The following is a 26999-nucleotide window of genomic DNA, read 5'->3' as shown; positions in this document are numbered from 1 at the left end:
CCTCTAACAAACACTAGTGAAATGAAAAACATTGACCAACCTTAGTGAAATTCATTCATACGCATTATGAAAACCTCTTACATAGGCCTACGCTAGTGAAAACATTGATCAACCTTAGTGAAATTCATTCATACGCATTACTAAAAAACCTCTTACATACACTACACTGTAAAAAAAAGTCCGTAAAAAATACGGTAGCAACGTTTTAGGTTTTACGGTTTTAACTTAAATTTACAGTTAAATACCGTAATTTCATTAACTGATATAATGTTAATATACCAACATATTGAAGTACTGAAATCTGTTTTGTACCTTTGTAATACACTGATAACCACCAAATGCAGGTGGTGATGAGAAAGTCACACAATGAACCAAAGCCTATCACAAGCAGCTTTTAAATAATAAAATATATAGAAGGTGCACAGTGTCATTCACACAAACACCAAACACCATCATGGTAACACACATGAAACTGAAATAATGCAATAAACATTCATTAACAACATTAGGTGTAACGCACAACGCTAATATACAAAACTGATAAGAAAAAACTAAAAAGAAACATAAGTTATTTCAACAAAAAAACATCAAATTTGAAATGTAACGCAGGGAATTCTGGGAATGTCAATTTACGGTTATTCACTGTAAATTATACGGTATTTTTCACTTCCAAAAACGGTATACTACCGTAAAATTAATGTCCAATACATGTAATGTCCAATACAGTTTTTCACCATATATAGTAGGGGAATTTACCGTTAACCATTTAACAGGTTTTTACTGTAGCATTTTTTACCGTTAAATTCACGGTCATTTTTTACAGTGTAGTGAAAGCACTGATCAAAATTCATTCATAAGCATAACTGAAATAAGTAAAGATTTCAGTAAATGATGAGAGCTAATTTCACTTGAAACGGAAGCTGTGTCAGCACTTAATGATTTACAATACCTAGTCCTCTTAGAATTAAAAATGTGTTATGGATTCATTCATCAAGGCATTAGATAAATTTTACATTTAAAGATATTTGTGTAATTGTAGCATATACTGAAAAAAAATAAATAAAATGCACTGATAATTTTCTGCCAGGACATTATATTTTAATTTTCCATTGCAAGAAATACGGAAAATAACCATGTTTTACTAAAGAGTAGTAGGATTAACCATGGCTTTTGGCAGATTGTAATTTGTTTAACCACAGTTTTACTACAAATATGGTTAAGGTGTACCATGGTTAATTTTCATAAGTTTTCCATTAACCCTAAAACACAACGCAATGCAGTGCAAAATTAAAAATAATATTAATAATAATGAAATTGCAATGTGAAAGTTAAATAAGCTAACACTGACTGTCCCCTGGTCTTATATAGCCTATATTTAACAATGAGATTCAAATTTAAAATGGTAACTGCTGAATAGAAATTGAAAACAATAAAGTAGCCTACAAAATTAAACACTTGTTGGATGTGCTAAACAATGTTGGACGTGCTCCTCAAGAGTAGGCTACAGTAGCCTATTATTAAAGTATCTGCTACATGCAGTTCTTCAAAATACATCTCTGCTGTTTATGTAGTAGAAAGATAATAAGCAAAAGAAATGTAATAATAAATCAATACTGATTTGTGTTATGTTATGTGCAGGGAAAATCACGAATTTCTGTGAAGTAGTATGAAGAGATGCTGATGTCCGCGCTGTCAGCTCGGTCGCGCTAGCGAACACGTCCTCCCCGCGCTGTCGAGTCAGTCGCAGAGCCGCGCCGATGACAGGTCACCACGGCACGAGCTCTGTAACATCGCGCTGTTTTGTCCCACTTTCGGAATTGTACTTGACGACGGTAAAATTATGTTTAGAATATTAATAGCTTCAGACAACTTACGACTAACTGCCATTGCCTAAAATAGTTTGTGAGACACGCGCCAAATTAAACGGAAGTGTTGACAGCTTCTGTTTCGAGTGAAATTAGCTCTCATCATCTACTGAAATATTCACGTATTTTACTTATGCTTATGAATGAATTTCACTAAGGTTGATCAAGGTTTTCACTAGTGTATGTAAGAGGTTTTCAGTAATGCATATGAATGAATTTCACTAAGGTTTATCAATGTTTTTCGTTTCACTAGTGTTTGTAAAAGGCTTTTCAATATGGCCTATACGGCCCCTCATAGAGATCCTTTAATCAGTCAACTCATCATAGGTAATCCACCGCACCTGCCGCTTGTCTCCACCCTGCAAACAGACAAAAGAAAAAAACACAACACACACAAAACCAGAACCTAGAACGCCATCTAGAGGCGAACAGAACCCGTTTAGGGAACAGGTGCTACCCCGGGTCTTAACACTATTATAGAGAGCATGGAATTTAAACACTAGGGGGAGGTTGTTCAAAAGTAATCTGATTGGATTTCGGCTATCGGATTGGATCAAATCTTGAAAATGGCTTGTTCAAAAGAAAAAAAAGAAAGAAGTCTGAATTCGGATTAGATCACAAAATCCCATCTTGGTTTTGATCTGGATTAAATTGTCAGTTTGTGTTGTTCAAAACGATTGGGATACCTTTGATCCCAAAAAATCAGGATCTGATCCCAGCAGAAGGGTGGATTTCAGGAACAAAAATGTAATAAAACTTTAAAACTGGTCCAAAATAAAATTTGTAACATGTAATATATCACCGAATATCAAACAAAAATATCACATTTCATTTAAAGGTTTTTATTTTTTTATCACTGTTTGTAAACTACATTGGCACAATCATCAGAGATTAACCAGCCAGAAGTAGTTATTTGTGTAAATGCAATGCAAAAATTTTCTGAGAGAATGCAAAAGCATTGACTTTTTTCCATCTCATACAGTATTTTTTTATTTTTATTTTTTATTTTTCCATCACCATGTCCCTTCAGGGGTTCCGTAGAGCATTAGTAATCCAGATTTGGTAATCTGAAAAAGGGTGTATCTGGATCATTGTGATCCAATCCAATTAAACCAGCATAAAAGTAAGATGGATAACCTGATCCTGGATATCAAAACGTGTAATTTCCAAATCCAGATCATTCTGATCCAGATTAAGCTTTTTGAACTTGGATCCTGGCCCTTGAACCACATGGGACACATTAACTGTTAAAAGCAAAACTTGAACTGCTGAACTCGGAGCAGGCATTTTGAAAGGTACACAACGTAATGTTTAACAAAACCAGTGATAGAGGGGTATTACATTGCATCCCTCTCCCGCCCCGCAGGCTGTCTGGATGCCTAATTAGAGAGGAAGGTTGTGCTGCCCTGGCTTCAGCTCTGAGATTAAACCCTTCTTATCTGAGAGAACTGGATCTAAACTGGAACAAACCAGGAGACACCGGAGTGAAGCTTCTTTCTGTTGTACTGAAGGATCCACACTGTAAACTGGAGAAACTGCGGTAAGTGTTTTTGTTATATTACAGAATAATAGAAATAATTACACAATTCTGTCAACACAAACCCATAAATGGAAATTTATTTAAAGTCACATTTTTTTTTTTTAGCAAATATTAACTTGTATTCCTCTGAAGGCCAGTTGAGTTGAGAACCCTGTGCAGTTAAACATTAACAGAAAGAACAAATGCCAAAATAATTCAACAAAACAATGACATAAACATTGAACTGGCTTGACTTGACTATAAACAGATTTGATGAAACTCATCAAAAAGGGTTATAATAACAAAGCTAGACAAGAGACTAAAGGGTAACACTTTATTTTAAGGGTCCAGAACTATGCATTAGTTAAGCATGAACACACTAGTAATTAATGATTAACTTAACATATGGGCATATCAGCCATTATTTACACCTTAGCAAACCATATTTTATTTTTGTGTTGTAATGCACTTGGGTATATCTCAATTATTCACCATCTATTATGTTAACTGAACATTATGAAGCAATGCCAATTTAAATGTAACAAAAGCAAACCTCTATTGCATCTTGCCATTTTCATTTTTGATTTCACATTTTCTCATAATTAGTGTCCTGCTCAGCAAACTTTAAGTCATGTAATAGAAGTTATGGCTGACTTGATGCATGTATTGTGACATATTTTAGAGTGAAACAGCTTTTAGAATGTGAAAAATTATAGGGCAGGACTTTATTCATCGATATACAGTAAATGTATTAAGAGTAACACGACGCATGTGTGTGATGCTGCTGACGTAGAACACGCATGCGCTGCACCTTGTTTACGAGCAGAAGAAAGCACGCACATACATTGTGGTACTCTCCATAATGGTGGTAGATGGTAACTCGGGAGAGAAGAATTGTTGAGTAAAGTCGTTGTTTTTGTTTTTTTGTGCACAAAAAGTATTATCATAGCTTCATAATATTATGGGAAAAATATCTTAATTTGTGTTCCGAAGATGAACGAAGGTCTTACGGGAATGACATGAGGGTGAGTAATTAATGACAGAATTTTCATTTTTGGGTAAACTATTCCTTTAATTCGGCATTCACACTCTGGGCCCTATCATACACCCAGTGCAATACGGCGCCAGGCGCGAGGCAAGTGTTTTTTTCTAGTTTCAATCCAACGCAGTTATCATTTTCACGTCTTGCGCCACGTTGTTTAAATAGCAAATGCATTTGTGCCCATTTGTGCGCCCATGGGTGTGCTGGTCTGAAAACGATGTGTGTTCAGGCGCATTGTTGGCGCATTGCTATTTTGAGGCAACTGAAATAGACTGTGCTTTTGGCCAGCTGAAACCTGGTCTAAAGTCAATGGCGCAATATTTTTTTTGTTAATTAAAGAGCGCGTTAGTAATATGTGCCCATAGGCAGAGTGAACAACGCGCGTACACTCTGCTTATTACACACACAGGGGCGTGCAGCAGCGCACAAACATGCCAAACATAAACAATTAAAGGATTACAATGTAAAAGATTATTATTGTGCCCAGTTGATGGTCTGCTCGTGCGCGAGGTTCTGGAGAAGCGTTCAGTCTTTGCTCTTGCAAAATCCGCCATGGCGCGAGCGCAACTGGCCTTTAAAGGGAATGGGAGATGAGACTCTGATTGGTTTATTGCACGTTACGCCTAAAACACACCCATGACTCATTAAGAGAATAGGGACAATCCTTTAGGACCATGTGCCCAGCGCGCCTACCGTTTTTCCTGTCGTTAAACTAGCAAAAGTGGATTCGGACACGCCCTAAGTGCACTTGTGCCGTGCGCTTTAGACCATGCACTTAGATCGTTAAAATATGGCCCTCTGACTGAGAGGCGCTTTCTGTGAGTGCACTTTGGGTGTGTGTGCACAGAAACCCGTCTTTCCAGTACTCGCAAAACTTGAAAATGCAAATACTAAATGTCACTTTCATGAAAATGCATTGGGTCAGTGACAGTTCCATCAACTGACTCTGATGGATTATTTTTTTGAGTCCCAAAGGCTGGAGTCTGTGTCAAGTCCGAGTAAAATTGCATTCGAGTCTGTGACAAGTCAGAGTCTGCTAAAAATTGTACTCGAGTCAGAGTACCCCAACTCTAGAGAATGGGGATGAAGATCACTGAATAAAGGCTTGAATTTGGATCTGTTCATCACAATCAAACGCATTCTAAAGATGCGGATTACAGGGAACAAATTAAATTGATGTCTTTTGTGAATTTATGTTGCGTTTTGGTGTCTTTTCTTTTCTTTTGTCAGTCACAGCATAGGACTTTTGTGTGTTTAAGTAAAAATACACGCATATTCTCGTGAGATCAAGTTGCAGAATAACTGCTAACGCTAAACAAACCAATAGTGTAAATGCAGGGCTGCCAACTCTAACCAACGCATTTAGTGTGAGACTCACACAATTGAGACTTTTCTCACGCTCTCACACCACACGTCCATTTTCTCACGCAGTGAAATGCACCCTAAGTAAAATGTAATAATAGGATACTGGCGAAACAGATTTGGTAAACGCCTCTGTGTGTATTTGTGCTTGTATGGAAGAAAAATAATGACAAATGTCTTTGAAACAAAAAAGCATGTTGAATTGCACTAACTAAAAAAATATGCAGTGCTTGCATTTTAATGCCTTGTATTTTCAGGGCTTGCATTTTTAGGGGCTGAAATTTAACATAGTTGTTTATTTAAGCTGTGAACATTTCAATTCAAAACATTTCACACACATTTTCATAATTAAAATTTTTATTTATTTTTTTGCTAGTTTTGTATTTCCTACAGGGTAGGGGAAGGGAAGAGGTATGTAAAATGACAACAAAAGTTTCTAAGCAGTTGTACATATCGAAATGTGTGTTTGTTTGTTTGTTTTCTTTCTCCAGAATAGGTCCAGATAGATTTCAGCCTATAGAGATACCTGCACTGGATGGCCAATTTCACATGTATTTTGTGTATTTTCAAAATCCAAAATACTGTATTAGTCCACGCCCAGGAGGAGGCCATTCCTCTGGTGGAGTGGGCCCTCACCCCTATAGGGCATTGCAAGCCTTCTGAGGCATAAGCCAAGGCTATAGCATCTACTATCCAGCGGGAAATTCTCTGCTTCATAACCAGCAGCCCTTTACATCGGCCTCCAAAGCAGACAAATAGCTGCTCTGGTTGTTTGAAAAGACCAGAGAGTTGTGTAATGTACACTCTAAGAGCCCTAACCGGGCAGTGTGGATTGGGACCCTACTCACCGTCCGTAGCGGGGAGCGCTATAAGGGTAATGACCTTGGCTGTAAACGGACCACACCCTTCTGAGAGCACCTTAGGCACATAACCTTGTCTTGGCTTGAGGATGACCTTACAGTGGTTAGGCCCAAATTCCAGACAGGAAGCACTGATTGACAGTGCCTGCAGGTCACCCACTCGCTTGGCCGACGCTAATGTCAAAAAGGAGGGCGGTCTTAAGTGACATGGGCCACAGGTCGGCCTAATCAAGCAGCACAAAGGGACTATGGACAAGTCCCAGGTCGGCATGGTTTGAGGACGAGGAGGATTCAATTTCCATGTGCCCTTCAAGAACTTAACGACCAAGTCATTTCTGCCGACTGACTGACCAGCTTCGAGGGAATGATTCGCTGCGATAGTTGCCACATAAATTGAGCATGGAAGGGGCGCGCCCATTGTCCAACAACTCTTGCAAAAAAGTCAGCATGTGGGACACGTCACAAGAAACCGGGTCCAGGCTTTTGTGCTGCACACCAGTCACAGATGACTGACCACTTAAGGGCGTTAAGACGTCTCGTAGACAGTGCTCTAGCCTTTAAAATGGTGTTGTTCACTCTCGTTGGGAGCTGCATAGGCTCCCGTCGAGGCTCCAGACATGAAGGCTCCACAGCTCCGGCCGGTGGTGCCAAATCATGCCCTTCGCCTGCAAGAGAAGGTCTCTCCGTAATGGTATCGGGCCACGTGGGCAGCTGCACTAACTCTGGAAACCAAGTTTGGTTCTTCCAAAGTGGGGCCACCAGGAGGACTGAGCAACCGACTTCCCTGACCCATCTGATGACCTGGGGAAGCAGGGCAATCGGGGGGGAAGGCTACAGGTGAGAGCTGGGCCAATCATGGGCCAGTGCATCTCGCTGTATAGAGAAATAGATCGGACAGTGAGAGTTGTCTTCTGAGGCGAATAGGTCGACCTCTGCCTTCCCGAAGACAGACCAGATTTTCTGAACCATCAGAGGGATGTAGTGTCCATTCTCCCGGAGCTACATTGCCTCTGGACAGCATGTCTGTGCCAAGGATCAGACTGCCCCGGAACATGAACTGTTTTGATTGAGAGGAGTCTGCTCTGTGCCCAAAGTAGGAGGCGTCGAGCCATCCTGTAAAGGGAACATGACCTGAGACCACCTTGGTGGTTGATATAGGCTACCACCGTCATGTTGTCTGATCTGACCAGGATTTGGTGCCCTCTTTAAGTCCCCATGAAATCAAAATTAAAGTTTTTTGAAATGACGTCAACACAGAGTACCGCTGCATGTTTCTAAGCATTTCATGGGACCTTTAAGGCTGGCAGGAAGGTTTTCAGGACCAGAAAAACCGCCATCATTTAGAGGCAGTTGATTTGAAGGCGCCGCTTGTGGATTGACCAGGAGCCGGATGCCAGACAGCCCTCTAACAGGGCGCCCCAACCCATGTTGGAGGCATCCGTTGTAACTTCCTTCCTCCTGGAGGTCAGTCCCAACTGCATGCCTGGTTGAAACAGGCGAGAAGTTGTCCAAGGGGCCACAGCTTTGATACAGCAATGGGTTACCCTGACATAAAACCGACCCAGGCACCAGGCGTGGGACAGGACATGGGCTTTGAGACAAAATTGGAGAAGCCACATGTGAAGCAGGCCTAGAGGAATCACAGAGGAGGCGGCTGCCATTAGGCTGAGCATCCTCTGGAAACTCCTGAGGGGACACAAAGTCCCTGGCTTGAAAGATGCCACCAGTCACTGAATAGTCAGGGACCGTTCCGGCGTAAGCCATGCCCGCATCCGGGCCGAGTCTATAACAGTCCCCAGAAAGACTGCTCACTGTCTGGGAGACAATTGACTCTTGAGGCTCTCCAGATGGCTGAGCAACAGCGATCTGTGTGTGATTAGTTCCCGATCTGATCTGGCTAAAACCAACCAGTCGTTGAGGTAATTGAGGATGCGGATTCTCATCTGTCTCAGAGGGGAAAGAGCCGCGTCGATGCACTTTGTAAAAGTGCGAGGGGCCAGAGACAGTCCAAATAGGACTGTGTACTGATAGACCACTCCCTTGAACGTGAATCTCAAGAATGGACTGTGGCGGGGGGTTATGTGGATGTGAAAGTATGCATCTTTCAGATTTACTGTCAGAAACCAGTCCTCGGGACAAACCTGCGCAAGGATCTGTTTCAAAGTTGAAGTCTGAGATCTAGAATAGGTCTGAGCCCGCCATCCTCTTCGGCACGAGGAAGTAGCGGCTGAAAAGCCTGACTCACTGCTCGCTAGAGGTACGGTTTCCACGACACATTTTGGAAGCAATGTCTGTACTTCGGACTGAAGAACATGAGCTTCGTTGTTCAATACCGAAGTGTGAATAATACCTCTGAAACGAGGTGGCCTGTGAGCAAACTGGAGCGAGTAACTTAGTTTTATTGTATTTAGAACCCAACTTGAAACACTGGGAATGGCTGCCCAAGTCTTGAACCGGGTGGCAAGAGGTTCTAATTTTACGAATGGAAGTTCGCCTGTACGAGGGTGGGGAACTTGCATTAGGAAGAGTGAGGAGAGGAGAAATGCTCTTTGTATGTGTCTGCTATCAGCGGTAGTTTGCTTGGGCATGCACTGATCTTGAAGGACATGCCCAGCTTGAATAAAAGTTCCATCACTCAGTGTTGAACGGAGGGATGGAGAGTGAGCGCAAGCTTTCTTAGAGGGAATTCCAGCCTCAGCGAGAACTGATCTTCCTTTTCTTCTCAAAAGTGCTTCGCTAGATCAATGCTCTTTCAGTGAGAGCAGTCAGCCTCCATGAGCACAGCGTGGGCGTGGCCCAGTCTTTGCTGCACGCATCTTTAGATCCGCCTAAAAGGATAAAACCGTTCGATGCAGACGAGGGGCACTAATCCTCACGAGTAAAACACACTGGCAGATCAGTGTGTTGCAGGAAGAGTGAAGCACGTGGGACCTATGCCGGTGTGAAATCGCTCCAGCCCTATTTCTCAGCCCCGCGACTTCACAGTTTCATCCTCCGAGGCAACTGGGAGGGGAGAACATTAGCGCGGGAGGGGCGGGGCCGCCTTCATTGAAAAAGGCGAACCGTGAACGAAGCAGAGCGAGATACACGCTCTCATCGTGAGAGCGATCTGTCTCAGTAAGCACAGCCCCAGCGTGGGCATGGCCCAGGCGAGCAGTGCACTCAAAACAGAAGCTGTCAGCGATATAGAATCGTTGGTGACAGCTTTCTCCTTTGATCTGACTGAAAAGATTGAACGGCTCGAAGCAGACGAGGGGCGCTGATCTTTATGTGTAAAACACACTAGCAGATCAAAGAGCTGCATGGAGAGTGAAGAACGCGGGACCTGTGCCGGCATTAATCACTCAATCCTGATCACTCAACCAGTGAGTTTGCTGTTTCTTGAGAAACGGGAGGGGTGGGGTCGCCTTCATTGAAGAAAGCGATCCGCGAGCGAAGCGGGGACAGACTCATGCTTTCACAGTGAAAGCAGCCTGTCTCAGCGAACGCAGCCTCAGTGGCGCACACACAAATATGAAGCTATCAGCAATACAGAATCATTGGTGACAGCATTCTACTCCAATCCGCCTAGAAGGATTGAGCCGCTGGGGCGTTGATCCTTATGTGTAAACACACTGGCAGATCAAAGTGGTGGGGGAGAGTGAACATGCGGGCTCTATGCCGGCGTGAGTTCACTCGGTTGCTTAGCTCCGTGACTCGCTGTTTCTTTCTCTGAGCTTGCTGAGAGAGGAGAAATGAGGGCAGGGCTGCCTTCATTGAAGGCAATTCGCGAGTGGAGAAGAGCGAGGCTCATGCTCTCAGTGAGAGCGCAATCTCTGCATGGGCGCTGCCCAGACAGGCGATGCACTCACTGTGCCTTTCTGCATCGTGCAGGGCTTCCCTGGTCCCTCGTGACGCGACATTTGAAACGTCACTAGGAAATTTGCTCAGAAATTTGCTCTTTTAGTGCACCGGATAGCCGCAGGGGAAGACTTCTGGCTTCTGGCTTTGTAGTCCAGCATCAGCGAAGAGATGATCTTCGTCGCTGAAAGAGAATATACTGATGAAATGATGCTCTGAGCCGACTTATATAGAGGTCGGCTCTGCCCATTCTGGCAGGCTAGAGCGCCATTGGTTTGTGCAGCTACACAAACGTGAACAAATCAGGCTTCAGTATCAGTGTAAACAGGAGTTTCCACATACACAACGTGAGAGAACGTTCGAAAGGGAACTCAGAATACACCTTACTGATGATGCAAACTATATACATGCACGCACATGAAACCAGAATACTGCACGTGGTCTATTGTCTCATGACCAAATTCGGTGTCTAATTAATAAAATATACTATGTACAGATAAGCAGATGAGTCCAGAATATGCTCTCAGTGAGAGCGCAATCTCTGCATGGGCGCTGCCCAGACAGGCGATGCACTCACTGTGCCTTTCTGCATCGTGCAGGGCTTCCCTGGTCCCTCGTGACGCGACATTTGAAACGTCACTAGGAAATTTGCTCAGAAATTTGCTCTTTTAGTGCACCGGATAGCCGCAGGGGAAGACTTCTGGCTTCTGGCTTTGTAGTCCAGCATCAGCGAAGAGATGATCTTCGTCGCTGAAAGAGAATATACTGATGAAATGATGCTCTGAGCCGACTTATATAGAGGTCGGCTCTGCCCATTCTGGCAGGCTAGAGCGCCATTGGTTTGTGCAGCTACACAAACGTGAACAAATCAGGCTTCAGTATCAGTGTAAACAGGAGTTTCCACATACACAACGTGAGAGAACGTTCGAAAGGGAACTCAGAATACACCTTACTGATGATGCAAACTATATACATGCACGCACATGAAACCAGAATACTGCACGTGGTCTATTGTCTCATGACCAAATTCGGTGTCTAATTAATAAAATATACTATGTACAGATAAGCAGATGAGTCCAGAATATTAACACAAACCACAAAGTTTCACCTAAGCCTTTTTCTCCCATAGATAACCAAGCGTGGTAAAGTTAGTTTTAGGTTTGATATTCGCTATTAGGGGTAGTATTGTCTAATATTTCACCTTAGACAATACTACCCTTAAGTATGTACAGTACACAAATATATTTTTTTTAATTACAGTAATTCATCAAAATGGTTTTTTTCGAGTTCCAAATACTGTAGTATATTCCTAGTGACCAGAATGACTTACTACAACTGAAATTGTCCAATATATTCCTTACTGTACATACAGTACATAATTATTCTTAGAAAAATTACTGAAAATCGCCTAAAGTTTTTTTTTTCTTTTTTCATGTTCCAAAAAAATACATTGGATATTTTAATTCTGTGAGTGGATTGTCAGACAGTCTCTTGGGCATCGTGCGATAGCTCGTCTTCTCCGGTTAAAATTTGCAGCTACAATACACGTAGGCGGTTTTGAATAAATAGTTTTATGACTATATAAAGTGGTTGCATATTGTTAAAACTAATCGGGGTAGTGATATTTTGTAGGACAGTCGACTCTATAGAACAGTGGCAAGGGAAAGCGAATGTCTGGTGAATATCGAACCTAAAACTAACTTTATGGCACTAGAAAAGCGATTATAAAGAAAATGCAGAGTGTTGCATTCTTCTGACCTCATCTGCTTGCCTGTATAGTTTATATCATCAGTAAGGTTTATACTGAGATCTGAGGTCTTAGGTTTATGTCTCTGTATTAGTTCATTGAGGCGTGTTAAGCGTCGTTGGGGATTATGCTCCGTACCGTGGGGAGATGGTGGGCTGGGCTCAGGGTCCTAAGTGGGGCTGGTGTTGTTGTCAGCGACAATCCTGGAGTGTGATGTATGAGGGAAACCCCAGTATTACAACTCAACTTTATATCATGGCTTGTGTGATGCTAAGGAAACTAAGCAACCGAAAACAATGTATGTCTTAGATGTAATGTTAATTCTGTCATCATTTAAATGTTTTTTTTTTTTCAAAAAACTTTTTCTTCAATATTCTCCAGACCCAGAGAGAATGAGGTATGATTTATCGGACCCTGCCAGACACATTGCATTGAAAGAAACCAGCTATTGGGAGCGCAAGTGATACTTCTGAGTTAAGCGTCTTCAGTATGTTTAGAATGCTGCTGTGAGACTTTTAACAAACACTAGTAAACGGGATCATATAACTCCTGTGTTGATATCTGTGCATTGGCTACCTGTCACGGGCGCGGTGTGTGGAGGCAGGCAGGAGGACGAGGACGACAAGGATTCCAATAAAGATATTTAATGTAGACACAACAAGGCAGATTCAGGAAGATGAGACACACACACACACACTCGGGGTAACATTCACAATAACCGACAAACCAAAATACCAGAGACAGGAACTAATATAGGGCAGATAACGAGGGGCAGACAGGTGAGCACAATGAGGTGATTAACTAATAATTAGCACGGGCTAAACCAACAAAAGGGGAAGAAACCACAATAAACAGTCCAGAGGGGCGTTACATTACCTGTAAAATATCGATTACATTTCAATATATATAAGGGATATGTTAATTCCATACCAACCGCATCGATCATTGCGCTCTTCTAAGAGGCTGTTTTCCCACGGTCTCGTCAAAGGCAGTGTGGAGATCGTGCCTTTTTTGTAGTGGCCCTGGTACTTTGGAATGCTTTGCCATTTACTATAAAATTTTTAAAAAGGACTTAAAGACTTACTTAGTTTTACCAGGCTTTCGGCATTTGATTGGTCGGACAACTGTGAATGACTTTTTTTATTGTTTTATGTTTTTGGTGTTATGCTATTAGTGTTCTATGTTTTTCTTGTTGTTTAGATTTTATGCTTCTTGTGTACAGCACTTTGGTCCATTTTTATGGTTTTGAAAGTGCTTTATAAATAAAATTGAGTTGAGTTATGTGTCTTCAACTACAGTACTCTGTACTTACATTTAAATTAATATTTGATGATATGTACTTGTTTACATATATGTTTTTACCTTGTACTTATATTTAAAAATACCCTTATGTATCTACATAATTAATTTCTGTATTTACACCTATAATTACACTGTCGACCCAACACCTTCACCTTAACACACCCTTAATGATGATGATATGATGATAAAACTTTATTGTCATAAACCTAACCATACCAACAAACCTGTCCCTGAACTTAACTGTATCCCACCTCAATAGCAGCAAAAGTGTTTTGCAATTCAACATGAACACAACAGGTATGTTGTACCTACCTTTTTTTTTTTTTGACGCAAGTAGTTAAAGTTCCTAATATAAAGTCATATAAATGACCAATGCATCAAAAACAGAGAGACAAATATTATATCAGTGGTAATCAACAACATGCTATAGATGCTGCTGACAGAGCTCAGGTTTTATCACATATTTCTTTAATTAATGAATACCTGGAATTCAATTTCATGTACAACAAGAAATAAAAAGTATACTCAAGGGCACATAAGTGATGTGGATAATTGTCACATAATTGTGTGAAACTTTTATCCTTCTTTTTGTAGACTGTGGGACTGTAATATTGGAGAGGAAGGCTGTGCTGCTCTGACTTCAGCTCTTAGGTCAAACCCCTCACACCTGAGAGAACTCAATCTGAACTATAATAAACCAGGATGTTCAGGAATGAAACAACTCGCTGCTCTACTGAAGGATCAGCGTTGTAAATTGATTAAATTAATGTGAGTGTAGATGGTTTATTATATTTTCTCATTTAAATCTAAGTTAATATGCTAGTTTTCAGTTATTTACCTCAAAGTGTTTTTTTAACTCAAACCCTGTGAGATGTAATTTATCTGGTTTGGGTTTTTTTTTTTTTTTTTTTTTGCAATAACACAAGTGGACCAATTATCCACTTTATACATGTCACAGATGCATAGCCACACACTTTTTCTACTTCAACAACTGCTTATTAATATTTATGACTTTGCTCTTATTCCTGTTGATTGATAAGAATTGTTATAAGTGACAGGAGATTTGTTACAGGCTGTTTGACTGCAGTATTGGAGAGGAAGATTGTGCTGCTCTGATTTCAGCTCTGAGATCAAACCCCTCACACCTGATAGAATTGAATCTGAACTACAATGAACCTGGAGAGTCAGGGGTGAAGCTGCTCTCCGCTCTACTGAAGGATCCACAATGTAAACTGGAGAAACTCAAGTCAGTATTCATAATTTCCTTTTCTTATTTTTTGGAGAATAACACAAACAAACTTTGGGACAATGATTTATTTTTTCTGTATATTCTTTGTATAACTAAAGCCTGATAAAGGGTGTTTTCACACTTGAGTCCTCTTTTAAAAGAACCAAACCCAGACCCCTTTAAAGTATAAAAGGACCCAGTTTTCTTTGTTCACACTGTCCCGGTTCCTGAAAGAGAACTCAGATCCTTTGTTGGTCCACTTAAGCAGTAATGGTGTCTCAGACCTCTTTGTGTTCAGACTGTTGCTTTTTGGACCTAGTCCAGTTCAGTTTTGATGGCTGACCCTAAGGCCTCCAAAATTCGATCCTATTCACTTACAATGTATGTGCATCACTAACCAAGAGATTTGTTTGTAAAGATTATTATTATTATCATTATTATTTTGTAAAACAACATTGCTACAAATACTGTTGTATGAGCTTACATGGAAAATATTCCTAAGTTTATCCTTTGCACAAAAATATAAGTTTTGTACACCTTTGTAAACAATATTTATTTTGAATTGTTTTTCTTGTTTATGTCATCATGTTTATTTTATAGCACAAGGCATTGATGACATATAATATAATATCAAATCAAATCAAATATAATATAATAAACTACTTTCAATTTTTCAGATACAGTACAGTAGGTATCCTTAAAAGCAGCATTCAAGTAAGGAATGGAATAATCAAATGTAAAAAATAAAACTGCATATTAGTCATTGTATGAATAATACAGATTCTTCTGATTCTCATATTAGGCTGCCATTCTAGAACTAATGCACAGTACAAATAATACAGAAATTGATACACATGCGATTTCTTTCCCAGATGTTTTCATTTGATTGAGACAAAACCAATTGTGTTTATGTGAACCATGGGTGTTTTTGACAGTTTAAACACAATAGATGCTAAAAAGAGTGTAGTTTTATACCCCCGCTGGGATGTACGTGCTCGTTAAACCATATATCAAAACGTTTAAACTGGCAAGGCACACAGCTCAGCTCTTTTACACAGTTTGGAAGCGGTTGAAATTAAAATGAACGAGCTTACACTGTGAGTGAATAATTTGTAGAGATCTGCCTGAAGAAGCAGATTATGAACAGCTTATTTGTACAGAGACATTTAATGAACAAACTACATCGGAATTCGCGAATAGAAAAATCAAATGATTCCTGGCCAATTTTTGTTCACAATGCACGTTTTTAATGAACCGTAGCTTTAAACGAAAGCAAACTGTACTTAGACCACTTGCTGAGATGGTCTCGGTTCGGTTTGCTTCTGAGGGGTCTGAAATTGTTTGGAGTGTTTATGTATGGGCCAAAAATCAAGCAAACCGTGCTCAGACCCTTGAAAAGGACCAAGTGTGAAAACACCCAAAGACTCTATTTCTCACACTGCAATAAATCCCTGTAAATGAGAGATACACATGAGAAAAGTGACAAACATTTTTATGCTAAAAACCTGGGTATCTGCATATGAGATGCTACATAAGACCAGATTTGGAAAAAGTATGGATAGATGTTTGATGTCATATGCTGGAATTATATAATATTGGACAGATCATTTTTAACATAATTGTAAGCATACAATTTGGACTATTTTTATTCTATGGGGAGTTTTGGAATGTTAAATCAAAAATGGCTACTTAAATGGACATAGTCATTAGTGAAACTAAATGACTTAAAATTTTGTGGTACGTTTGTGTTTGTTAGGCTGTATGTGTGATATTTTTCTTCGATCTTGCTATAGGTTGTCTAATTGCAGTATTAAAGAAAAAGGCTGTGCTTCTCTGGCTTCAGCTCTGAGATCAAACCCCTCACACCTGAGAAAGCTGGATCTGAGCTGTAATAAACCAGCAGACACCGGAGTGAAGCAGCTTTCTGCTCTACTGAAGGATCCACACTGTAAATTGGAGAAGCTCAAGTGAGTGTAATTATTTTGCAGTATTATCAAATAGATGTGCTGCTTGTGTGCACTCTCGCACTTGCAACAAACTGCAGCTGAAGGGCATAAAAGTGAGAACTCTTGTAATTTCATGACTTCTGTGTTGGTTAGCACAGCACTTACACACACACCCCATCTAACCTTGTTCCTCTATTCCCTGCTGAGGGTATGTGGGTGCACATTCACACCATCAGTGCACTGGATTCACACACACACATCCATTCCATCTTTCATCCCCTTACAATAGTTCACATTGTGCACATTAACACATACACACTTAACACTCAAATGTTCATCATTCATTTTCTGTATTGGTCTACTGTGCTGAAATGCAAGTGAAAAGTATATTTCTTCTTTTTTGAGGCTATGGAAATGCAGAATTGGAGAACAAGGCTGTGCTGCTCTGGTTTCAGCTCTGAGATCAAACCCCTCACACCTGAGAGAACTCAACCTGAGATCTAACAAGCTCGGTGATTCAGGAGTGAAGCTGCTCTCTGATCTACTGCAGGATCCACACTGTAAATTGGAGGAACTACTGTAAGCTTATTTTAATATATTATGTATTAAAGAACAATTTGGTAGAGATGTCCAAGCAACAATTGACCCAATTGACTTTAATTGTATGGACAGAAAAACACTGATACATTTTGCTAAATATCTCCTTTTGTGTCTTCATAAGCAGCTGACATTTGGTTGTGAAAAAGCTGAACTACAAAGGTCTCAATTGTGTTTTTGTAGGACAGAGCTTGAAAAAGAGAAAGTTCCTTTCAGGGACTATTACAAATACACAGATCTCCTGTTCTGTATAATGTATAATATTGTGCAATTAAGAAAGACATGTCACTGGAATGATGATTTGTTTGATTCTCTCTGAAGTTTGGCTGAATGCAGTTTTGGAGAAGAAGGTTGTATTGTTCTGGCTTCAGCTCTGATGTCAAACCCCTCACATCTTGATTCCTCAATTTGGACAATAATGAACTAGGGCACTCAGGAGTGAAGCAGATCTCTGATCTACTGCAGAATCCACTCTGCAAACTGGAAAAACTATGGTGTGTTTGTTATATTATTGTGAAAATATGGTAATATTTCTGAAGAAGCACAAGCATTTTATCCAAAGTGGCAAAGCATACAGTACTTTTTTTTTTTTTTTGGGAAAACATCTCCAGGTGAAAGCATCTGAAATGGCAAAGCATACAGTTCTTTTTTTTTTTTTTTTGGTAAACATGGAAATTGGCAACAATACAAACATAAAATTGAAGCTCAAATAATGTGTAAATCACTTATTTTTCTATAGTAATACTGTCCAACAGTGAAACCGATAACGTTTTCGAAAGAGGCGGCATCTCTTTTGCCTCTATTTGGTTAACGCTGTGCTTGTGACTATATTTACAATTCAATTTACAATATTTACAATTTTCTTCCCCTTGTGTTGGTTATGCTGTTTAAGCTTAGTAATTAGTAAAAAACATACATGACAGGTTACACACCAACACACATAAATGTTTACATGAAAACCTGAGTTGTTCTTTATCTAAACCCAATGCAGGTTGTCTAACTGCAATATCACAGAGGAAGATTGTGTTGCCCTTGCTTCAGCTCTGAGATCAAACCCATCACACCTGAGAGACCTGAATCTAAGTAAGAATAAACCAGGAGATTCTGGAGTGATGCTGCTCAGTGCTCTGAAAAACGATCCACGCTGTAAACTACAGTGAGTGTCATTTTATGTTTACATTTATTTAATAGACACGTTATCCAAATGAGCTTACACCTTTTTTAAATTTCTTTGGTACTATTTTCACAAAAATGTGGAACTTTTTCAAAACTCCACACAACAGATCATCAAAAATGCACTTTTTTTTTTCAAACATTTCAGCACATTTTGAATTGTGTTAGCACAATTCAGCAAATCACAAACATATCTTTTCACTACAGATAAGTTTTTAATTTATATCAACAATTCATTCACAGCAACAGCCTTTCATAATGCTTTTACTATTCATTTGCATCTCTCTTCATTCAGTTTAATATTTTTCTCTTTTAATCCAAATGGTCTTAATGGTTAATCACTGAATAATTTGGTGCCTCTATAGCTTTATATAGATATAGATTCTATAGAACTGGTTGACATGTAACTGGCCTTACCATGGTAAAGACTGCCAAATTACTGTAACTGACCCTTCATCTGAAAATTTCAGCTGCAGTACAGATTCAGTCATATGGTACAATTAATACATTTATTGTATTGACAGCAAACTTATTTCGGTCCATTGTTCAAGACATATTAGACAGCCAATAGATTGCATCTTTTCATTATTAAAAGGCTGGAATACACTATGTAACATTTACAATCTGAAAAGATTTTAAAGCACTTGGCATCGTACACTTGCCAACTTTGTAAATGGTTACAGAGAAAAACTGAACATCATACACTAAACCCCTCACATGTTCTCCACTCAGCATTTGAGTGGCCCCGCCTGCAGAACTCAGAGGAGGAGAGCCACCTTTGTTCCCAAAGCCATTGCATCGGCTAGATAGTTCCTCACTGGAAGATCTAGACCATATGTATACTTTTTTATTTGCAACATGGAAATGAGGAAGGCAGTCCTTGCGGAGCGCCGGTGCATCATGGTTAAAAGCTCACGTATAGAAGCGTCAATAGTCAGCTCTATAGAAATAGAAATGGGAGTTTCTATGGGATGAGGCAGATCAACTGGAGAGTTATTTTTATCTTTTCTCATTATGTTGAATTATTATTATTAAACCGACCACGGTTTTCCACAAATAGAAGCACAAAGCTGAATCCAGTCGATTATGTGATCCTTCCTCACAGCATTATCATCAAGCCCAGAATCATCACCAACATCAACAGATTCTGTTGATGTTCTGTTCATGTTGATGACACCCAGTTGATGGTAGGTTTCTACACTAATGCCAGTTTTTGTACTCTCTAAAATCTCAAAAATATCTGCAATAACTGAAATTATTTGGGTTACGTTCCCCAACCAACCAATGACTTCTATGAAGAACAGAACAATCCAGGGCCGCGTTTTCCAAAAGCATTGTGAGCCTGAGTAGACTGTGGAGACCTTTGGTGCAATTGGTTTACTATAAACTTAGGCTTGCAATGCTTTTGGGAGTCAAGATTTTCTCTGTGATTACAAAATAAACACAAGCCTTGAAAACCTCCACCAGGTGTGTCTAGAGACGTCATCAACCTAGAATCTCATCATTAATGTTGATGGCTCCTGGCTTAATGATGAAACAGTAAGGATCAGGATCAAATAGCTGAATTCAGTCACTATAAAATAATTCAACATAATAATGTGAATCTGTGAAAATATCTTGGAACTCTCCAGTTGATCGGACACATCCCATAGCAAACTCCAGTATCCACAAGTATAGGTCTCTAATGAAAAAAAAGGGGGCGTTTTCCAATGATTGGGTGTTTTCAAACAAGGATAGGCGTTTTTTTAACTATCAAAACAGTTAAAGTACTCAAAAGTACGGAAAGCCCTAAGAGGCCATGCAGTATAATTTCCCTTTTTCTTTCTTGTTTTTCTCATGATGGCAACTGTTTTGTTGTGTCTAGATCACGATAAAACAATTAGTGGTAACACTTTACAATAAGGTTCCATTAGTTAATGTTAGTTAATGTATTAACTAACATGAACGAACAATGAACAATACATTCATTACAGTATTTATTCATCTTTGTTAATGTTCGTTAATGAAAATACAGTTGTTCACTGTTAGTTCATGTTAAATCACAGTACATTAACAAATGTTAACAAGCACAACTTTTGATTTTAATAATGCATTAGTGTAAACCCTCTCTCCCGGGTCTTCACCGCCACACTTCGTTCTTGTTCCGAGTGGGTCTCCGGCATGGGAGGCGGATGCACTAACAAGGAGGCTAAAGCATCAGTCGCTAGTGCATCTCTTGAGATCAGGGGAGTGAGGTTTACCTGCACAGCATCTACTCGCTGGCCTCCGTTACACTAGTAAATGTTGAAATGAACATTTAAATGCTGTAGAAGTATTGTTCATGCTTAGTTCATGTTAAAGGCACAATATTTAAGATTTTCGTAATAAAATATCCAAAAACCACTTGCACAGTGTCATATATTTCATGCAGTTGTGTACTTGCGTTGTCCCAAAAGTTCCCAAGGATTTGTAAATTTTAAATAATGGCTCGTCCCGTTTCATCGGTTTATTGCAAACCGATGCTTTTAGAAACTATGGCAACACACGTGGACAAAAACGCTGCTGTACAGTTAAACTAAATTCATTACGGCTGTCACGAATAAAATGAAAATGAAATGAAAAGTGTTGACTGCAACATTACATTTAGACCATCAATCTTTTTCCGTGTTTTTACAGTGTTGCGCGTTATAACCAATCACACACGAGTCTGTTGAGCTTATGAACGCAGTGGCCAATCAGAGGCGTTCAGATAAGTCATCGCTGAAACATGGAGTTTTGTTCAGTGCGTGTGCTCGCTGACTGAATTCTGCTTTCTCGAGGATTCTCTCATCATAAACAACAAAGTGCAGATGTATGTATGATGTATGTAGGAGATTAATTCACCAAACAGTGTATAGACCACTTTACTGATTATAAGGGGAGGTTTTGAGAGTGCTATGTACGGTTCTTTGACAATGTAAATGTTCTTTGCTCACTTTCTCTGTATAATTTATTCGCTGTTTGAATAACTTTGGAAGGTACAGGTAATAAAAAAAATTAATTAATTACATCCGTGAACATGATTTGTGAATTCCATACGTCTCTGGATGGTGAAAACCATAGATATGTATAAAACCACATCTCCCATCGTTCAACTCTTCTTCATAGCGTCATCAAGCTTCAGCCTTTGTTATTGTTTAGAAAATGCGACCACTCGTGTCGAAAACTTACATATTGTGCCATTAACTAAAGTAGTTAATTCATGTTAACTAATGAACCTTATTGTAAAGTGTTACCCAATTAGTTATGTCAAGATCATGAGAAATCAAGGAATCAAGATATAATGCTGCATGCTTTAGGACTTCTGTAAAACTGGGAAAAACGTTTTTTCCGAGTGCATAGGCATAGACGAATACACAAACATATTAATCATGTATACATTTTGTGAATACATAGCCTTAAGAATGATTTTGACAGACGATAATTCTTGTGACCCAGCCCAACCTAAAATCAGTTACTGACTTATGTCAGCGATTGTAATTACTGTAAGGATAAGGTCAGACAAATGACAAATGTGTATGTAAAATACAGACTACAAACAGTAGCTATCTTTATTAGAGAAATCTTTCATAAATCATATTTTGTCTTCTCGTGCCCTAAGCTACAGGTTTTTTATAATAGTTGATGTGCTACTTGATAATGCAGAACACAATGGCACTCCGAAAACTTTAAACGATGGGATCACTTTTTGATCATATAGACACAGTAGTCACAACTTGATGACAAAACTAAAACTGGTGATCCAACAAATAGAATAGCGAGTGTTTGTATGTTATAGTAGCCTAATGTTATAGTAATAGACAATGCTAACATTTAATAACACATCCCTGCATGTAATTATTTAGCCTAAATGCTATCTTTTTTTCTCTCTCTGCTGTCCAATTCTGAAAGAAAACGTGCCCGGACTAACTAATGAATGAACGCATGCAGTTTTTTCACATGCAGTTGATTGACTTGTTAAGTTGTGGATATTTTAGCAAACAGTTTGGTTCATACATTCAGTGTATCAGCATTAAAGAGGGCAAATGTTATCATTTTACCAAACTGTGTACGTTTCAAACAAACAGCATTTCAATCCATGATGTTCTTTCTCCAACCATGCAATAAATGAAGGTCGCAGAATAAGCGCAGTTTCATAACGTATTTAATTCAACTGCTCAGGTAATGTTAGAGGTATGACCCATTCCAGAATTATGATTTAAAATCAGTAAGAGCTAGAAATCTATCTTCGTATTACAGGTAGCTTTATATTACGAGACTACTTTCTATGTTCTATGTTTTGACGTTCTCGCACCCTAAAGTTCCTTGCACACCGAGTCTGAAATTTCCATATACGGTTTTTCATTTTCGTCATCCTAAAAATTTCGTCACGCACAGAAACCTTGCACATGGAGTCCGATGCGTATGAATTAATCCGTTGCGAAAAAAATTCACAAAATAATACAAAATGGAGTCTTCAAGCTGTGAGGATGATTTTGTTGTCCTCTCTCTTCTTAAAAAGAGAAAAGAAAGATGAAATATTGGGTCCATACAAACCAAGGAGAGTTCCACTTCCTTATCAAGGAGCTGCGGGATTATCCTGAGCGATTCAAAGTTTACTTTAGGATGTCAGTGGCTCAGTTTGATGCATTTCTAGCGATACTGGAGCCACATATTAAAAAGAAGACCACCAATTTCCGTGAACTCAGTGTGCAAGGACCTATACATTGCTTTGTGCTGCGAGAAGTGGATCAACTTGTCAGACGCCATTCTGGATTTGGGCTTTCGCTTGTACGGTGGCTCTGAATTGTCAAAACGCCTCTAAAAATGCTTGCTACGGATGCAAATAATGCAGAAAATCGAACCTGATCCAAATTGTTTTATGACGGACTAAAGTTTCGGAGGCAGTGTGTAAACGTGATTGACACAACGTGAGGTCGTATTTATTTTTTAACGTGCGAAAATTTCGGACTCAGTGTGCAAGGGCCTTAAGTCGAAGTAGGTTGCTTGGAGCATTTTATAACTAACTGGTTAGCTTGAGAGAAAATTCACACAATTTAATCAAAATAGTTAAACAACTGGTAGTTTACCATAATCCGCTTCATAAACATTGTTCATATACATGCAATCTCTCTCAGTGTTTTTCAGGTTATGGCCCACTCAATTTGATAAAATCAGGTACAGAGGCTGAAAAATGCCCTGAAATTGGGAAACGCCTTTTTTGGTTCTGCAGAGACCTCATTCTGGTGCTCCATCGCTAGTTAGATCTGACTTCTGCGTGAGCTCTCAACCAGTGATGCACTGGAGCTCTGCAAGGACTGCCGCCCTCATTTCCACGTAAAAGTAAAAAGAAGTAAATAAATCCAGAAATCAATGCATGTGGGAATAAATAAATATAAAATATAAATGAACACATAAATACATTTAAAAATTAAAATTAAAATAATAAAATAATAAATGATAGAATAAGTAATTAAAAATGTAAAAAAAAGAATAAACATAAATGTAAAAATCAATACAGAAAATAATAAAGGAAAAAGTAATAAAACAAATGCAGGATTAAATGTTATTACAAATTAATTAGATTTGTTTTATCAAGTCATTAATTAATTCATTTGTTCATTTATTTATTCATTCATTCATTTACTTATTTATTTATTTACTTACTGCAGGTTTGGTCCTGCATACAGTATGTTTTAAAATCGGCTCAAAATATAAAAATGTCTGATATCCTCTGACTGAATGGAATCTAAAGAAGAGGTAGTCAACCTTGCTTCCAGAAATCACTTGACACTTAAATCATTAAATCTTTTTATTATTATTATTATTTTTTATTTTTTTTATAATCTAAGAACCTAGCACATGCATTGTGAACTAGATGGTTATTTTTCATTATCTTGGCCATCCATCTTTGTGACTGACAAACATATATGTAATTAGAATTTTTTGATAACTGTTTATTCGTGTCTCAATTCCAGATGTTTTAACTGGTGAATACGCTGGGAGGACAAGACAAAAGATTTAAGAGAAATACTATGTATACTGCATTGTACAGCCATCATGAAAGGCATTCTAACAGGGACTCTTGTAAGGACTCTTCATCTGCCCAGGAAAGTCTTAGACCACCAGGTCTGAGGTGTCACACTTACTAATGGGTGACCCTGGCTGTCTCATTCAACTTGGGACAGCACAAGACCAGCACTGACCAGATGTGGTTACAGCGCTCAATACAGCCCTAAGATCCTGAAAATGAATCTAGTAATAATAGTATTAACTAATAGCATTAATGTGTGAGCTATATACATTTCGAAGTTTCTAAATCCAGAGCATGGCCCAGCTAGACACACTTCTCCTCTGAGCTCATGCCACTGAAATGAATTAGTACTCGGGAGAAAGAAAGATCCACCCATGTTAGGCTCTGTTTTTTCTCTCCATTTATCATTTCACTTTTGAAAAGCATTACCATGGTGAATCCTTCTGTTATTGTAGATTTGGCTCACTCTCTGATTACACTCTCAGTCATCTCACAGACCTTTGTTATCATTACAGTTTTGGTGTTTTATTTTGTTAGTTACCCTTTGTTTCTTTTCAACATTCATATCAGTTTTTTATATTTAACCTTTAGTACTGTTCATTGCTTAAAAAAAATTCCTCAACACCTTTTTATGTGTATTTTTAAATATGTGTTTATCTTGATACAAGCCCATTTTTGAATGAAGAGCTGCACTTTGATTATCTTTGCTTAAAAGTTCCTTTCAATACACATTAGTATTGTTCGATATCGTAACAAAAATTGTAAATAATATTAAACGGTAATGACAAAAAAAAAATCAGAAAATGCTGATCTAATCCAACAAGCCAAAATCTGCTTAACAAGATGTTTGAAATATAAGGTAATGAACATGTTCAGGGCTTCAATACAAAGCATTATGGGCTTAAGCACAAGATACCGATTGACTTAAATTCAGTAAATATTTTATGTCCTATAAATAAAATAAAATGATGAATACTCTGTTGTAATAGAACATAGTGAATTACTAGTAGTGATTGTAACAGTTCAGGTTTACGTGTGCATGTGCGCCCTTTTGTGCAGATTTATATTTTGTAATTGATTAATCTCAAATATGTGCAGAGATGAGTACAAATACATAAAGTATTTTGTTACAAATGTATTTTGTAAAAAACATTTTGTTACTTGCTCATCAAATCTATCAAAATAAAATACAAATGTGTGAGGAAATGTATTTAATTAAAATACAAGCAATTTTTAATTTGAAAATTCAAAAATACATTGCGTGTACAAAATGTACCAGCAATCATTTGAACAAGTGCAAGACAGTGTTATTACAGTAGTGTTAGATAGAGATTTAGTAACAGTGGAGTTAGATACTGTACACACGTAAGAGAATGAGAAGTGCTTTCCCTAACAGTGTCAGAAAACAAATGTGCAAGCATTGTACCTTTAGGAGAACAACAGCTTGTCACTGGGGAAGTGCCCTCAAAAGGACACCTTAAAAGTTCCTTCCAATACTCAATTTTTTGCACTTTTTTTTTACTTCATACTTCATTTTACAAAACAACATATTCTGTAACCCTAGACACTAAAACAAATTATATGCAAGCATTAGCCAGGATAGTGTCAATTAACAATAAGAACAAATATGAAAATTTAGTTGTTAATGTTAATGACACAGACAATCAGCAGGTTTATTAGCCTGCTGTCACTTTAAGATGGACACAAGGATCCAATATATTGATCCATATTTCTCCCAAATGTTTTTGTTCACTTAAGACCAACCAACTGTAATTATGTGAATACTTGCCAAGACATTTATTTAGACAGTTCAAGTGCAATACACCTCTAAAGAGAAATGAATAATGCATAAGGCGCCTGAGGCAAATTCAAAAAAAAAAAAAAAAATGTGGGGAAAAAAAGTAGGTAAGTTATCTAGCAGTCTAATGTCACTAATCAATAGCAGGTAAATTCACAAGTTCTCGAGCATCACCGCTATTTGCTAATTGCTTTATTTGTCTGTCCTATAATGACATTCAGTGAGCAATATCTGATAAACTGATAATCCAGTAAACATACTTTATTTTAGGGCAGTTTGCACTGAGCACCAAAGCAGCTTTCCAGTTGGGTCCAACCCTAGGCGAAATAAGACTCATATGGTTAATTCATTTATGGATCCAACAGGATGCGTCAAAAAAGGTTATAAGCTATATTTTGTTAAGTTGGTTAAGTTACTGTATTTTTTTAGAATAAAATGACATAGTATTTGATAAAGTCTCTCAAAATATTTAATTACAAATTACATCTGATTATTTTTCTTGTCCAGCAAAATAGAAATTACAAAATGAATTAATTTTACAAAAGCAATTAAAAACTGAAATGTAATTTAAATACCGTATCTGATGATGTTTAGGGGAGTTATTGGTGTTCACTGATTCTTCAACTTCAAAAACAGCTTGGGGAGTTTTTATATATATATATATATATATATATATATATATATATATA

General features: G+C 38.5%; 1 pseudogene; it reads left to right on the top strand.

Moving 5' to 3' along the window:
* Nucleotides 1–25049, top strand: part of LOC107710238 (NACHT, LRR and PYD domains-containing protein 12-like) — a 33965-nt pseudogene extending 8916 nt beyond the window's left edge.
* The last annotated feature ends 1950 nt before the right edge of the window (nucleotides 25050–26999 follow it).

The sequence above is a fragment of the Sinocyclocheilus rhinocerous genome, unplaced genomic scaffold (assembly GCF_001515625.1).
Source record: "Sinocyclocheilus rhinocerous isolate Xijiao unplaced genomic scaffold, SAMN03320098_v1.1 scaffold1167, whole genome shotgun sequence".
NCBI lineage: Eukaryota > Metazoa > Chordata > Actinopteri > Cypriniformes > Cyprinidae > Sinocyclocheilus > Sinocyclocheilus rhinocerous.
This window is presented reverse-complemented; position numbering and strand designations above follow the sequence as displayed.